Consider the following 16556-nt stretch of genomic DNA (forward strand, 5'->3'; position numbering starts at 1 on the left):
TCAGGGAAACATACAATCTAATATAAATAAACCCTCGTAGCGTGTTTATTGATTAGAGTAGGGTTTCTCTGGTTTTTAATACAATTGGCGAATTAAATCCTATGGTCGTACCTAAGATTATTATTAAATTAGATAAATAGTCAATGGTTGTATCTTGACTATCGAAATAGTAAGAAGAGACTGGCTGTCAGATGGTATCAACAGTTAAAAACCTACTTATTAATGAATGTTGTATCTATTTGTGAATCGATGATCAGTTGTATGAATCATTTCTAAAGTGCATCCTTGGTTAGAGTTTTTTCAATTATTTCTTGCGATTAATTATTTTTTGCAGTTCATTAATTTAGTTAATAATTCATTAGCGTTAAATTCTCAAACCTCCTATTTGCTTTGACTTAAAAATGAACGAATTTCTCCAATTCCTGAGAATACGACCCTACTTGCCTTATATACAAATTAGAGATTTCTCGTGAATAAATTCTGATATATCGGATTAACCAAACTCTTCGAAATCAGGTTGAATCAAGTAACTCATTATAAATCTAGAGTCCCTGCTCCAGTACTATAATTAACACGGAACTACTTTGTTGGCACTTAGGATTATTATTATTATTATTATTGCACAGACTAGACACCTGTCAATTTTTGGCGCTGTTACCGGAACTGGTGCCTGAATTATTTGTTTCTTTTTTAGTTTATTTTTATTTTTATAGTATTTTTGCTAATGTATGTCTCGTTCTTCCCGCACAGGTGAATTAATATACGACTTTGAGGTTGAGAAGGCAACACGTAGGCGAAGACAAGAGACCAAGAAATACAAAGAGGAACAATCATCTACTGCAAGCGATTCAGAACAAGAAGAGTATATGATGGCAAATAACAGAACACTAAGAGAGTTGGCTGCTCCTGACTTAACTCAGCAGCCACTTTGCATTACATTCTCTAATTTGAATGAAAATATCTCTTTTGAGTTAAAATCTGGATTAATTCATCTCTTACCTTCTTTTCACTACAAGAATTTGAAGTAGTGTGCTCAAGTACGAAACCTTCTGGGGTGACTGAAGAGCAGATTAAATTGAGAGCATTTTCTTTCTCTCTTAAGAACTTGGACAAGGATTAGTTGTACTACTTACTGGCATGTAGTATTACCACCTGGGTGCAACTGAAGAATTTTTTTTTTGAGAAGTACTTTCCTGCTTCCCGAGCTGCTAACTTGAGAAAAGAGATATGTGACATTAAACAGTAGCTAAGGGAGACCTTATTTGAATATTGGGAGTGGTTCAACAAATTGTGTATTAGATGTCCCCAATATCAGATAAGTGTCCAGTTGGTCTGACAAGAACATCATTAACGCCGCAAGTGATGGGGCACTGGTGAATAAAACCCCTGGAGAGGCATGGAAGTTGATTGAGAAAATGGCCTAGAACTCACAACAATTTGGCCCCAGAAATAATGTCCCCACTCATGAACTGAATGAGGTGAAAAGTTCATCTATTCAGCAGCGGTTGTCAGAGCTAACTTTAATTGTCCGCCAATTGGCTGTAGGAAATATACAATAAGTTAAGGTTGGTGGGATCTATACCAACACGGAACATGCTACTGATATATGCCCAATGCTTCAAGAGGAGAGCCCTGAACAAGTCAACATGACTGGTAACGTGCCCGCGCCAAGGAGGCAATATGATCCATACTCTAATACCTACAACTCGAGTTGGAGGAATCATCCGAACTTTAGTTATGGAGGGAATCGTCAACAAAATTTTGGTTCAAATAGGCTACCAGGGTTCCAGCCCCAATATTAGCTGAAGGTCCATTAATCACTCTCAAATGGAGGAAGCTCCTTCTAAGAGTTGGTCAAGAATTTGGCCGAAAGTACCACCCAACTCCAGCAAAGTACTGCTCAATTCTAACAGGAGACAAGGTTTGGCATGAAAAATCTGAAAAATCAGATAAACCACATAGCAACTGCAATCAACCGTCTAGAGTCTCACGTTTTTAGGAAGTTGCCATCTCAATCCGAAGCAAATCCAAAGAACGTGAGTGCCATGATCTTGAGAAGCAGTAAAGAAGTTGAAGAGCCCCGGCCAATAGTCCCTAAAGATAAGAGTGAGGAGCAAATAGAAAGGAACTTGAGGAAGGAGGGAAAAATTCAAATCCCAAGGTAATATCTAACTCTCTTGTGAATCATAAGTCTAGCACTCCATCTTTTCCTAGCAGGTTGGAGAAGCCAAGGAAGCAAAAGAAGGAAAAAGAGATCTTAGAGGTATTTCGAAAGGTACAAATCAACATCCCTTTATTGGATTCAATCAAGCAGGTTTCCAAGTACGCCAAGTTCTTGAAGGACTTGTGCATTAATTAAAAAAAAGTTGAGGGGAGATGAACGAGTTGTGGTGGAGGAGAACGTATCAGCAGTGTTGCAAAGGAAGTTACCTCCAAAATATGGAGACCCAGATATGTTTTCAATCTCATGTGGAATAGGGAATACTAAGATTAGAGATGCAATGCTAGATTTAGGGATTTCTATTAACGTGATGTCTAAATCAATTTATGATTCCCTAAATTTAGAACCTTTAAAAGAAACAGAGATAATAATTCAATTAGTTGATCGTACATTTGCTTATCCGGATGGGGTAATTGAGAATGTTTAAGTACAAGTAGATGGATTAATTTTTCCTACTGATTTTTATGTGCTTTATATAGATGATAGAAGTGTTTCAAATCCATTACCTATTATATTAGGAAGGCCCTTCTTGAGTACTGCTAAACTAAGATTGATGTTAATAAGGGTACTCTCACAATGAAATTTGATAGAGAAATAGTCCACTTTAATATTTTTTATACAATGAAATATCCTATTAACTCTCATTCTGTGTTTATCATTCATGCTACTAATATTTTTATATAAGAATTTTCTGAGTTTGATTATAGGGATAAATGCAAATTTGCTGCGAACAAGTATCATGGGATGAAAGCAATTTATGAGCTGAAAATGAGTAGAAAATTAAAAAAGATGGTTGCACTCAATAGCTATTTGGATCTTCGAGGAATGTCACCGATTGCAAGAAAATTTGAATTATATCCAGATTGAGAAGTGATGCTTGACGTCTACTCAAAGACGTTAAAAGAAGGCACTGCTTGAGAGGCAACCCAAGGCTCTTTGTTTTAGTTTTATTATATTTCTGGAGTTTTTGTTAAGTGTTAGTTGCATTTAGTAATTTGTTGCTTTTGTGGCAGGAAACTGGCAGTTAGGCGTGTCTGCGTCTAGTGGTCACGCCTAAGGAAAAGAGTTTTAAATTTGGCAACTAGAAGACTCTCTATTAGTTAGGCATACCCACACTTAAGGAACTCAATTTCCCAAAATTGGTCAGAAGACTCTCTATTAGTTAGGCGTGACCACTTGGAACTCAATTTTCCAAAATTAGCCAGAATACTCTCTAATAGTTAGGCGTGCCCACGTTAGGTGGTCACGCTTAAGAAAGTTAATTTTGGAGGGTTGGTCAGAAGACCCGAAGGCAGTTAGATGTGCCCATGCCTAGCACAGTGGTTAAAAAAAAAAAACCCCCCACGATTGCCCTACTCTTTTTCTTTCTTTTTCGTTCTCTTCTTCCTTCCCTTTTCTTCCTTTCCTGCTGCCACTGCTATCTTTCCCTCTCTCAGTAGATGTATGCGGCTGCTAATCACCACTCTCATGCCATCGCCGTTGCTTGCGACGTTTCTGCTCGTCACCATTACTACCACACCATGTTGCCGCCGCTAACTACCACCCATGACCATCTTCGTTTTCGCTATCTGTTGGCATCTTCGATTTTGATTTGGGGGCAGTGGAGGTCCACCATATTGGTTTCACACCACCATTCCCACCTATGCCTTAGCTGCTTGAGACTCTCCATTACGTGCTCAGTAAAGTTTCGTTGTCCCTTTTGTTTCGTATTCTATTCTTTATCTTTTACATTAGTAACAATGTCAGATTTAGGTGTGGGGGGAGTAGTATATTAATAATATATTGAAAAAGTGCAAGTGCAGGCGTTTTTGTTGAAATTTTTTGTTTGACTTTATCGAATTTTATCCATTTTTTGCCTATTTTTCTGCATATTTGTGATTGTTCCTGATAAATGATGGTTAGATGTCTCAAATTTTTCTATTGCTAAGATTTTACACTCTAAAGTGTTAAGTATGACTTGATTAAGTTAATAGTATCTTTTTGATGAATATTTGAGATTTTGTGACTTTTGTACTTTTTGATTAACTTATCTAAGTATTGTAAATATTTGTCCAGCATTTTTTATGTAAATTGATTCAACTATTATTCTTAATTCTCTATATTTAAGAAATGACGTGATTTTTGTGACTTTTAATTTTAATTTGATGTTTATTTATGAATCGTATTCAGTTATACTCCATTAGTATTGTTGCCTAGTAACCGAAAGTTTTCACCACGAGTGTCGATTTTTCGCATCAAAAAGCGATGATAGCTGTAAGTATGTGATTTTTATGTGATAATGGATGAGTAACTAGGTTCCTTCATTTGGTAAATGTCGGAATTTGAGTCAAAACGTTTAAATGGCTAAAGACTAAGCATTCCCCCTGAAAAAAAAATCAATCAAGTGTGGAGATATTTTAGAAAACAAAAAAAAATGTGCTAATAGTGAAAAATGTGGAAGTGTTTGAATGAATTGTTAGCCTACTGATCCATGAATTTTAATGTTGAAATTTTGCTTAATAATCGAACCATTTGCTGATAGATACTAGTTGAATATTTTATATTTTTAAATTAGTTAGTCATAAATTGAAAGTGCTTGATCTTGAAAACTAACTGGAGTGATATTTCTTGAAAATAGCTATTAATACTTGACATATGTTTTAATTGTATCTTAGCAATAGATGATTCGAGTAATAGTCACTGTTGGAATTTGATTTCTTGATTTATGTTCTCATGCTTGAGGACAAGCATGGTTTAAGTGTGAAAAAAATTGATAGATCATAATTTATTGCTAAATTTATTATTATTTTCTCTTTGATTTTAGCCAAATATTGTATTACTTGATTGATTCTACTCACAATTAGTATTTTGTGTTAATTTCAAGAATTGGAACGGGAAGTGCTTAAATTAAGAGTTCCTAATGATTTGCACGTGGGCCGTAAGATCGGGAAGGAGTTTAGGTAGTTTTCTAGTCCAAATCAAATTTCAAAACAATTGACTGCTGATGAAGATTTCCTACCTTTTTGGGTAGTCCACGTCATCCTCAAGAAAAAGGAAAGGTTAAAGAAGTTGACTTGTAATAGGAAACCATTCCTTCAAATTAGTTAATTTATTCCTAAAAAATAGAGATTGGCAAAGGATTTTTGGGGGGATTTTCGGCAGATCTTAGATGATCATCTTTGTGGCTAGAGACGAAAAAGCAGTAGTTACCCTTGTTTTACTTTTTTTCCCTAACTGGCCGATTTTTGGGTAGACAACAATTGAAAGCTTTTCCCAATTATTTGCATGGACGGTTCTCTATTGATGGAGAACTAATTTCATACTTCTAGTCAAGGAGACAACTGAAGATATGGTTCGACAATAATTGTGAGATCTAAATTATTTTAATTGCTTCCTTCATTCATTGGTATTTGTATGTTTTCTGGTTTTAGTGATTATAGCTATTGTGTATGATTGAATAGTTGTGTAATATTTGATTATTCACGTAGTCTATTTGCTAATTGTTTGATTTGTTTGATTACTTTGATCCCGGTAGCAACTAGCATAATTAGATTTGTGTCAGGGAAATATACAATCTAATTTAAATAAACTCTCGTAGCGTGTTTATTGATTAGAGTAGGGTTTCTCTCGTTTCTAATATAATTGGGAATTAAATCTTATGGTCGTACGTAGGGTTATTCTTAAATTAAGGAAATAGTCAATAGTCTTACCTTCACTATCGGAACAATAAGGAGAGACTGACTGTCAGATCGTATCGGCAGTTAAAAACTTACTTATTAATGAATATTGGATTTATTTGTGAATCGATGATCAGTTACATGAACCATCTCTGAAGTGTATCTTTGGTTAGAGTTTTTCCAATTATTTCTCTCTATTAATTATTTTTCACAGTTGATTAATTTAGTTAACAATTCATTAGTATTAAATTCTCAAACCTCTCGTTTGCTTTGACTTAAAAAGGAACGAATTTCTCCCAGTACCTGAGGATACGACTCTACTTGTCCTATATATAAATTAGAGATTTCTCGTGAATAAATTCTGGCATATCGGATTAAGCAAACTCTTCAGAACTAGAGTGAATCAAGTAACCCATTGCATATCTAGAGTCCCTACTCCAGTACTAGAATTGACACAAACTACTTTGTTGGCACTTAGGATTATTATTATTATTACACAGGCTCTACACCTGTCAGAGAACGTAACAAGCAGATTTATGTTGAACCTTTCTTGTTTCAACTCAATCTTCAAGAAGGGTCCCTTGGTTCAAGAATTTGACAATGGGACCCATTCACGTGTTTCCCAAGTGAACGAGGCCTACCCATTTTTTCCGTTATCTTGACTCAGTCAAAACCTCTACCATGACAATTTTATTGACCTAAAAAAATGAGTTTGAAACTAACCAAGATAGGGCGTCTGCTCGCTTGTTTTGTGGTTGAGGTATTCTCGTGATTACAAATGACTCGAAATGAGAGGAGATGTGTTGGACTTTGGAAAGATATTTTTACATTACCTCTTCCTTAACCTCAAACTCACCAAGAACTTGGCGAATCACCAGTCGAGAGTCACTGTTGACTTGGATTTGTCGGGCTTCCAACTCAGGGGCCAATCGTAGGCCAGCGATTAGAGCCTCATATTTAGTTTCGTTGTTGGAGGCCGAGAAATCAAAAGGAAGAGCGTATGATCACTCCTCCCCATATGGACCAACGAGAAGTAACCCGGTTCCACTACCCTCATTGTTGGAGGAGCCGTCGACGTAAAGTATCCAGTAAGCGAAAACAGAGGTTTTCATGGAGGCTTCTTGGCCTACTATTGAAGTAAACTCGACCAAGAAATAAGTCAAGACCTGAGCTTTAATAGTTGTTCAAGACTCATAAGTAAGATCGTACTCTCCGAGTTCTACTATCCATTTGGTGAGACATCTTGAAGCTTCGGGTCGGGACAAGATTTGTTGGATGGTTGGTCTGTTCTCACACAAACGGGATGAGTCAAGACATAGGGCTTTAGTCATCGGGCAGAGTGAACTAAACATAAAACCAACTTTTCCATTTGAGGGCACTGGATTTCAGACCCCTAGAGGATTCAACTGATATAATAAACTGGTTGTTGAACCTTATCTTCCTGTACTAGAACAGCACTCATCACCTCCTCAGTCAAGGTGAAATAAAGATATAAAGTTTCTCCTACTTGAAGCAAGGTGAGGGTAGGAAGACGATGCAGATAATCATTCATTTGATCGAAGATTTGTTGGCACTCCTCAATCCAGAAGAACTTTTCTACCTTTTTTAAAACTTTGAAGAAGGACAACTCTCTCTGGACAGACCGGGATAAGAAACGGTTAAGAGCTGCCAGTCGGCCGGTTAACTTTTGAACATCTCGAATGTTGCGGGAAGGTGCCATCTCTTGGATTGCTTTAATCTTATCCAGATTAGCCTCAATACCTTTGCGAGATACAAGATAGCTAAGGAATTTTTTTGAGATAATCCTGAAGATATACTTTTTGGGATTAAGCATCATCTGGGTGCCCCGAAGAATCCCAAAAATCTCTTTCATGTTAGAGAGGAAAATAACAGTTGTCTTACTCTTAAGGAGAATGCTATCAACATATGTCTCCACATTACGACTGATCTGTTCTTGAAAGATACAATTTACGAGGTGTTGATTAGTGACTCTAGCATTCTTCAATCTGAAGATCATAGTGGTGTAGCAGTAAACATTTCGATCAGTGATGAAAGCTGTCTTTTCTTGATCCTCTTCACTCATCCGTATATGATGATATCCCTTGAAGACATCAAGAAAGTAGAGAATCTCGTGTCCCATTGTCGAGTCGACCAATGCATCAATTATCGGCAGGGGATAGCAATCTTTAGAACAGGCCTTATTAAGATCACTAAAATCTACACACATTCTCTATCCTCTGACTTCTTTTTTGACCATGATCGGATTAGATAATCAGATCAGGTACTGGACTTCTTTAATCATCTGTGCAGAAAGGTACTTGTCGACTTTCTCCAAGATGGTCTGGTTGCGTTCAGGACCGAAGTGTCTCCTCTTTTGTTTCACCGGATGAGTCCGCGGGTCAATGTTAAACTTATGTATCATTAGGTGATAGGATATACCGATGATCTCTTCACCTGACCAAGCGAAGACACTTTGGTATTCTCTGAAGAGACTAATCAGATCATCTCAAAGGTTAGGAGATAAACTCGTACCAATGCAGATGACTTGGTCTGACTTCTCTAGATCTAAAATAACTTCTTTAATTTCATCTCCGGTCTCCAGTCTCCCAAGCTTTCTGCCCTGATGAGGATCTATGGAGTCTATGGACAGTATCTGGTCGCTTTTCCTCAATTTTCGATCCAACACTAAAGGAAACCGTAGCTTGCAAGATAGCGAGATAGCATTCCTGAACTCATGTACATCACTGGTTACCTCGACAATATCGGCCAGAATTGAAAACTTGAAACTCAAATGGTACATTAAGTATACAGCTTGTAAGGCATTTAAGATCAGTTGACCTATGAAGAGTCAGTTTTGACAACAGCGAAGTTGACGAGGATAGTTCGGCAGCGTGGGTGGCGCCCGATAGGCAACATCAATGTAATCACCCTCTCTCGATAGACTATGTGTTGACCAAACCCTATTAATGGAGGTTTACACAGGAGCTAATTAGTCATCAGTCAATTTTAAATTTTTGAAGGTCCGGTAGTACAAGGCTTTTACCAAACCCCCTAAATCAACATACACCTCTTTTACAATGTAGTTGTTAATAATGACCTCAATCACCAAAGTTTCATGATTGTTAGACGTGGTCGGGACAGGATCATTCGGGCCGTATGTAATTATCTTTATGAGACGGGAGCTCGACTCTATCTGATCTAGATTAATCTGTTGATACGTCTTCTTCTGAGAGTTTTGACTGTCACTTCCAGTTGGGCCAGCTACAATGGTATTGATGACCCCTATTATATTGGGCCTGTAATCGGAGGATCTGTCTCGAGGAGACTTTTCGGGCTCCCTAGGGTCCAAAGGAGCTCGGTCATAGTTTGTTTATTCTAGTCTGTCTTTCACTGCTGATACCGGCGATTGTCCTGACGGTCAATCCCTCTGTCACCCTGGACGAACTGTTTCAAGTACTCTTGCTTGATTAGATTTTCTATTTCTTTCTTCAATTCATTACAATTATTGGTTTCGTGTCCAATGTTCCGATGATATGTACGGTAGATGTTAGCATTCCTTTTCTTTCTTTTTTTCGATCATTTTTGGCGGGCTCGTCCGATATGATGTTATTTTATTACAGCAAGAATGTATGACCAGGTTGTATTAAGGGAGGTTAGTTCAAAGTCAGATATGGGTTGCTTTCTCTTGACAATTCGGTTGAAGACGCTTCGGCAGTCACAAGAGGAACTTAGAACTCCCCCATCGCCTGGTCCAAATTCGCCTAGGTTTTGATCTTTTCTTCTCCTCGAGTCTTGGCCATTCCGGGTTGCCTGAGCTTCCCTTTTCATGCGGTTAACATCTTTACTTTGGATGCTCTTGTCTACCTTTTGTTATAGCTCCCGCAGTGTTTGGGGATACTCTTTGTATATTTCGGTGTTAAACACCCCAATCACTAATCCGTTTGTAAAGACAGCGATAGTGACTTGTTCATTTGGGTCAGGTATCTGGACGCTCTTCTCATGAAACCTCTACACGTATAAGCACAGAGACTTTCCCGGTGCTTGCTATATGTTCATCAAATAGGTCAAAATTTTCGTCATCGACTTAGATGAGACGCACCGATGGATAAACTTATCGACGAGCTTGCCCAGAGAAGAAATGCTCATAGGTTATAAACTTCAAAACCATTTTTGAACGCTTTCTTGTAAAAAGACGGAGAAGGCTCGGCAGATAATGGAGTCAGGGACACAATATAACCTAAAAGCTGAAATGAAAGTATAAAGGTGATCCTCTGGGTCATCTCGCCCATCATAGGCCTGCAGAATAGGGAGTTTAAAGGTGAGAGGAACCATCTCTCCATTGATCTTATCAGTAAAAGACGGCGCCCTTATATAATCGGTGGCAAACTCCTCAGGCCGTCTTGACATCTCACTGGAGCATCTTCTGAGAAGGCCTCGGATAAATGCCTTTGAGATGGAGGCAATTTTAGATATGGACCTGGAGGAGGCACGCTTGGAAAGACTCCGCACGGGATGCCTATCATCTGATTCCTCCTTTGAGGGAATTTCAGGAGATTCGACCGGTCTGTCTAGAAGACTCGGCCTTTTCCTTTCCCTGTCTCTTGAAGAACCTTCCCAGTTTCTGAAAGATACTAGGATTTTTAGCAACAAACTCGGCCATCCTTGCAAGGGCATCTCTGTTGGTGGGTTGAAGAGTTTGCTGAGGTTTCTAATATTCTTGATTATCCTTTCGCTGGGCCATGGCGTTTGGCTTAGCCCCAGTTGGAGAAATTGTCTTACTTCGAGAGGGCGTGGATTTCATGTTGGAAAGCCTATCGTTCCCACAAACGGTGCCAATTGAAGAGGTGACTTCCAGATGGTTGGACCGAGTCGAAGGAATTCACCTGTCAAATCTGCAGTGTACGGGACTTTGTCCCCCGGTCCCACTTCGATGATCAAGTCAATTTGAGTACCCAATTGCAAACTAAAAGTAAGGGGTTAGGAGTCTCTAGTATGTGTGTATGTGTGGGTGTGTGTGTGAGTGCAAACCTTTCATACGGATGGAAGGATATTTATACTAGACAATATAGTGGGAAAAATGATGAGTTCCAATTCTCATGGATCTCACTCTGACAGTGCCAGAGTTAGACCTGATAGAGGGGACATAACAGTGGTTTTGTCATTATGTCATGTCATTCTGTCATGCATGAGTCAGCTTTCCCAATAGAACGTCAGATGTCAGATGTCAGGGATGAAGATAGGAGGCTGAGACGAGGTGAAGCCACCTTGGGGAGTCAGAGACCAACCCTATGGGTTGAGGCTATGAGTCGAAGTGGCACAGGATTTCCGAATGTCACCTTGCCCAATCGCAAAGTCGAGAAGAGACAAGATTAACTCTCTCAGTATGTAAAAGTCCTTTAGTTTGTGTTTCGTTTATGTGATGGTAAATCTTATTTGTAAGATTCAAGAGCTCCAATTTGATAATTCCAAACGAAAATAAAATAAAATACTAAGTTAGAGTACATTTTATCAAGGTTTACCTCTACTGCATAAGTAATATATAGCATAATACACAAACATTCCAACTACTCAATAGGGCATATCTAGTTTAGGAAAGCCTGATCAAACCACTTGACCAAACTACTTGATTGGTCTAGGGTTGCAAGTTGACCAAACTACTTTACTCGACCTTGATATTCATTGAGTTCAAATTGCTCGATGCCTCAAAGACTCGATGAGCCTAATTGAACTTCTAATATAAATGTTTGATTATATTTTTATTTAAAATTCTATATAAAATATTTATTTTTATTAATGAGCTCGATTAGGCTCACATAGACTTGATTGAACTCAATTAGACTTGATTAGGTTTAGTTGAATTGAAACTCAAGTTCGAGTAAGGTAAATTAAAATCAAACTCAGGTTTGAGCTCAACTTCTAAAAACTCATTGTGCTCAAGTTCAAGGTCGAACTCATGTGTTATAACTCGAGTCAAGTTTAAACTCAACTCAAAAGCACCTTTAGCTATGTATTAGATGAAGTCATCTTACTTTGATTTTTATCTTTTTAGTACATAGGAATACTACCGTCCATTAGCGGAGTACAAAACGTGGCAAAGCAATTGTTAGCACACAAAAAATTGCGCATGCATAGCGGGAGCAATTCTAACACATAAAAATATGTGGGAAGAGGAAGAGAACAAACACACAACAAATCCTCAATAATTTTATCAATCCAAAACTCAAATATCAACACTAACAAATATGTTGTAGCCTTTTGCTCACAACAACTCACAAATCTCAATTATGAGATTTTCTCTCAAATCCACTCTCTAGACTCAACTCAATTCTTCAAATAATAACCTAGTAGACTAGTAGTATTTATAGATTGTAAAATTTCCTAAAACAACTATAATTGTAAACCAAAACTTACTTGCAAACTAACTTGAAATTTTCAAATCTAATATAGAAACTAAACAAATAAGACACCAAAAAGAATTGAGAAACTAGATCCTAAAATAGCTTGGTTTAATTTCCTTTATTGCCTCCCTTAAACCAAACTCTTGATTTTGTCATCTCCAATGTCATCCCGAGCTTGAATTTTCATGAATAACTTTGTTGCTATATAGATGACATGGAACTCCAACTTGTAATTGATCTCCATTTTCATCTTCATGCATGGTAGTGAACGAAACTTATACTTGTCGAACAATTTCTTGGCACGATCTCTTTTGTCAAAAAATTCAAACATATTTACCCATTCTTCATCCAATTCTCCATCATTTAATTCATCCATATCACCAAGAAAATTGCCCAACACCATAAAATCATAATTTCCAATACTGAGATTTCCAACATCACCATATTTTTCCTTTACTTTTTCCACATTAATAATCGCATCAACTTTAACTGCACCACAACCTTCAATTAATTTGTCCACTCCACAATTGATTTCAACCAATCCCATCACATGATTTTTCTCTTCAAAAAATTCACCAACCTCGATAAATTCAACAATTTCTATATCATCACGATTTTCAATCACATCTTTAATTTGACTAATGATTTCACATTATTTCTCAACCACACATGAGATTTCTTTTTGAGTCACAAATTCTTTATTTTCATGTGCACCCACAATTTCTTCTTTATTTGCCTCATCAAAAACTTTTTTTTTCTTCTTCCTCATCACAAATTTCTTCTTCATCAATCACCCAAAATAAAGCATGCAAATCATAATTTTCAACCATATCAAAAATTTCAAAAATCTCGTTATCATCAACAAATACATTCTCTTCCAAATTAACTTCCCATTCCAAACCAAATTTTGACTTAGAATTAGATTCATATGAAAATTCTATCATCAAAATATAAAAGAGATCTGACCAAAACCATTGAGGTGATTGAGTAGAGATTATAAGCCTTTTATAATACTAACCATTGATTTTTGCATTATTTTGAAAAATAATCTGGCCCTCTTTTTCTTAATTTCTTTTGATTGACCACTATTTAAATTGATCTCAAGAAATTCACTCAAACCACACTTCCTAAGATATTTGTGCATTATTCTTGACCATTCAAATCCTTCTTTATCATCACTAAGTGTGCATAAACTTTGAATTTTTCACCAATCATAAATTCTCTATCCATAACAATTCAAAATAATTTGTGTACCTTGACAAATATTTTTTTCTTCTTTGAATTTCCTGACCTCCTTGGCTTCAAATTTGATCAAACTTCACTGTGATAATCAACAATTTGGCAGGACCTTTTTTTTTTCCTTTCGATCACCGCATAACATCAATAATCACAATAGAATCCCTATTTTCAGACCTCTATCCAATTAGGGTCTTTCCCTAATTCCAATAAACAAACAAGTATTTCAAGACCAACTCTCGTGGTCCAATTTTTCAATATATGAGTATTCTACCACAACCTCTATACCTTTTTATGGTATAGGTTTCTCTATCAAAAAATTTTGCACTCTCTCCAAACACCACAGATATCACAGGATCAAACCCTTAGCTCTGATACCACTTTTGAAATTTCTTGTTGAGTCATAAATTATTGTTTAATTTCCTTCAGCAACATTTTCCAAATAACGGTCCAACAAGCTTCTAATCTCAGCTAGCGGGTCAGCAAATGATATCTAGCCCCTGGCATTGTACACAGAAGACAGAGGAAAGTCATTATCTTCCATCATCAAATACTAATGCACAATTATTTAAATCAGATCTCGAAACACCAAAACCCTTTTTTTTAGGCGAATACCAAAAACCTTATCTATGCTCAATTAGGAATTTGATGGAAATGGTGATCTGATTACCATTAGAGTAATTGGAACCACCAAATTTTTTGTGTCCAAAGAAGCCGTGCCATCCCCCGTTGTCCGTTACAGGCTGTTCTTGCCTTCCATTATCCATGGTCTCTTGAACGCCTTAGAGTTTCCCCTGAAAAGATGAAAGATTTTCCCTGGCGGTTGACTGATGAAAGCCTTGGCCATTGGCCGATGTTAGCCCCATTGGCTAACCTGTATTATGCCATTGATGCTTAATAAAACATCCCTTTTGTCCAAAAACTGAGATACAAAGACCTCCAATGCTGACATTGTTTAAATTCATCTTCTGGCTTTCTGCAAATTTAAAGAGCAATCTAGTTACACTGCCTTTTCTAATGGCTCATTCCCCGACCTACTGCCCCGCACAATACACTGACGTTAGCCACCTCAATCTTTGGGCATTTTTCTTGCTGTCTTTGGTTTAATCTTTGGTTGAGCCGAACCCAAAAATGTCAATGCATTTTGATTTATACTTTTCGCAGGCATAAATTGTATTTAAGGCAAGAATGATGGTTGAAAAGTAAGCGCCTGTGGAGTTTGCTAAAATCAAATTTATGAAAAATTGTTGCATACATAAGGGTTAATCACAAAAGTTATCCCTAACGTATAGTTAGATTTGCAGTTTACCTCTTAATTTTAATTTTTTTTAACTTAGTCCCCTAAGAGACAAAACCATCCTTCTATTATGCTAAGTATTTTCTTTCTTTCTTTTCTAAATTAGTCTTAAATTGTGATTTAATTTTTCATTCGAATTTATGGCTGTAAAATATCAAACGAGAGAAGTAGATTTATTAGAAAATATAATAATATTTGACTACTTTTAAAAAATGGTAATGAAAATAATTAATAAGCAAAAGTCCATTAGAGAACAAAGAACAAAAAGATGTCCAAATAATCAGTGTGAAAATGTGATTATAGAAAATGAGTCATTTATTCAAATTTTCTAATTTTAAGGATACAGAAAAAAAAATTTCCTTCAATTTAATTTTGACGCTTGATTGAAGATCTGTATATCAACAAAGCAATTGACTAAAATCATTTCTATCACATGATCATCAATCTGTAGAGGAAGAGAAGTTTCTTCAGCTTCTTTTGTGCCTTTGTTTTTTTTTTTTTTGGCCCCTTTCAAGTTGGTTTATATATCTTAATTCTTTCTCAACTCATCTTATTGTAACGCTAATGTGTAAAAACATCTTGCCACTTTTTTGATCCCTGTGCTAGAATATCTGCAGTTCTTCATACTCATGCTCTGGATTTTTCTCATTTCCAATTTTGGAGGAACTTTTATCTGAAACTAGCAATGCATGACACTCTTTTTTATTCGGATGATGTGATTATTATGGACGAATGTGGAACGCTAATTAATTTTCAGAAAATTAGCAGAAGAAAGTACATGACTAACTTTCTCTCCAAAGAATATCTTCCACAAATTTTTGCAAATGACATTAATTAAGATTAGCTCAACACATTGATTCACAAGTGGTGTCAATCATGACACCAAGAGAGCATAATTCTTACAACTAAGCAATTTTTTCCCATTTCTGCTACAATAATTCAAATCTTTTGACTCATAACCACTTCCGTTTCTAGTGATGGGATATGTGTATCTTGTTACAACGTTTGACACTACAGCATTTAGGGAATAGTCTTGTGAAATTAAACTGCAGTTAATATTTTGGTATAAACAAAATGCTTGTAGAGAAAAGGCTAGAAAACTAACATATTACGCTGTAAATTGGAGATTTTAGGTTCAAAACCTTTCACTTATTTGAAAAAAAAAAACACTGCAAATTTCTAGAGCCCAGGTTACTTTTTTCAACTTTACACACTGTCAAAAGGCAATAAAAGTTCATTATATTTTTCTAACAAAGTGGAATGGCCTTTAAAGCGTAAGATCATATCATTCCCCAATCAAAACTTTGGTCCTGCTCGATGCACTCTTTAATGGCCAGGGAATCCATGAGAATTTTACAACCTCTATCCATCGGAAAGCAACCTTGTAGCAAGTCAAATAAAACATAGTAGTAACATATAATTGGACTAACTTGACAATGTAACCAAAATCATAGCTTTTTTTAAAAAAAAATGGAGTATCAAAATCATTTGCCTAATTTTCTCAAGTTGAAGTGTTAACAACTACACTAACACAAGGGGCTTCACAGAATAGATATAGAGACACACACTCACCCATAATTCATATACCCCAACAAGACTATTTTAGGCATCACAAAAGTTATATATAGATCTTAATTAACAATCATCAAGGGGGATGGCAATAGAAATACAGGAACATTTTGCTGATCAGCCCCCAACTAGCTATTGTAGTTCATTATTCCCAATGCTAGATTTGGAGCTTTCAAATT

General features: G+C 36.5%; 1 non-coding gene across 1 annotated transcript; it reads right to left on the reverse strand.

The window, feature by feature from the left end:
* Positions 1–1210: 1210 nt before the first annotated feature.
* LOC113740495 (small nucleolar RNA R71) lies at positions 1211–1317 on the reverse strand. The gene has a single exon (XR_003460490.1). It is a non-coding gene; the product is annotated as a small nucleolar RNA R71 (small nucleolar RNA).
* Between the last annotated feature and the right edge of the window lie 15239 nt (positions 1318–16556).

The sequence above is a fragment of the Coffea arabica genome, chromosome 6e (assembly GCF_036785885.1).
Source record: "Coffea arabica cultivar ET-39 chromosome 6e, Coffea Arabica ET-39 HiFi, whole genome shotgun sequence".
NCBI classification, from domain to species: Eukaryota; Viridiplantae; Streptophyta; class Magnoliopsida; order Gentianales; family Rubiaceae; genus Coffea; species Coffea arabica.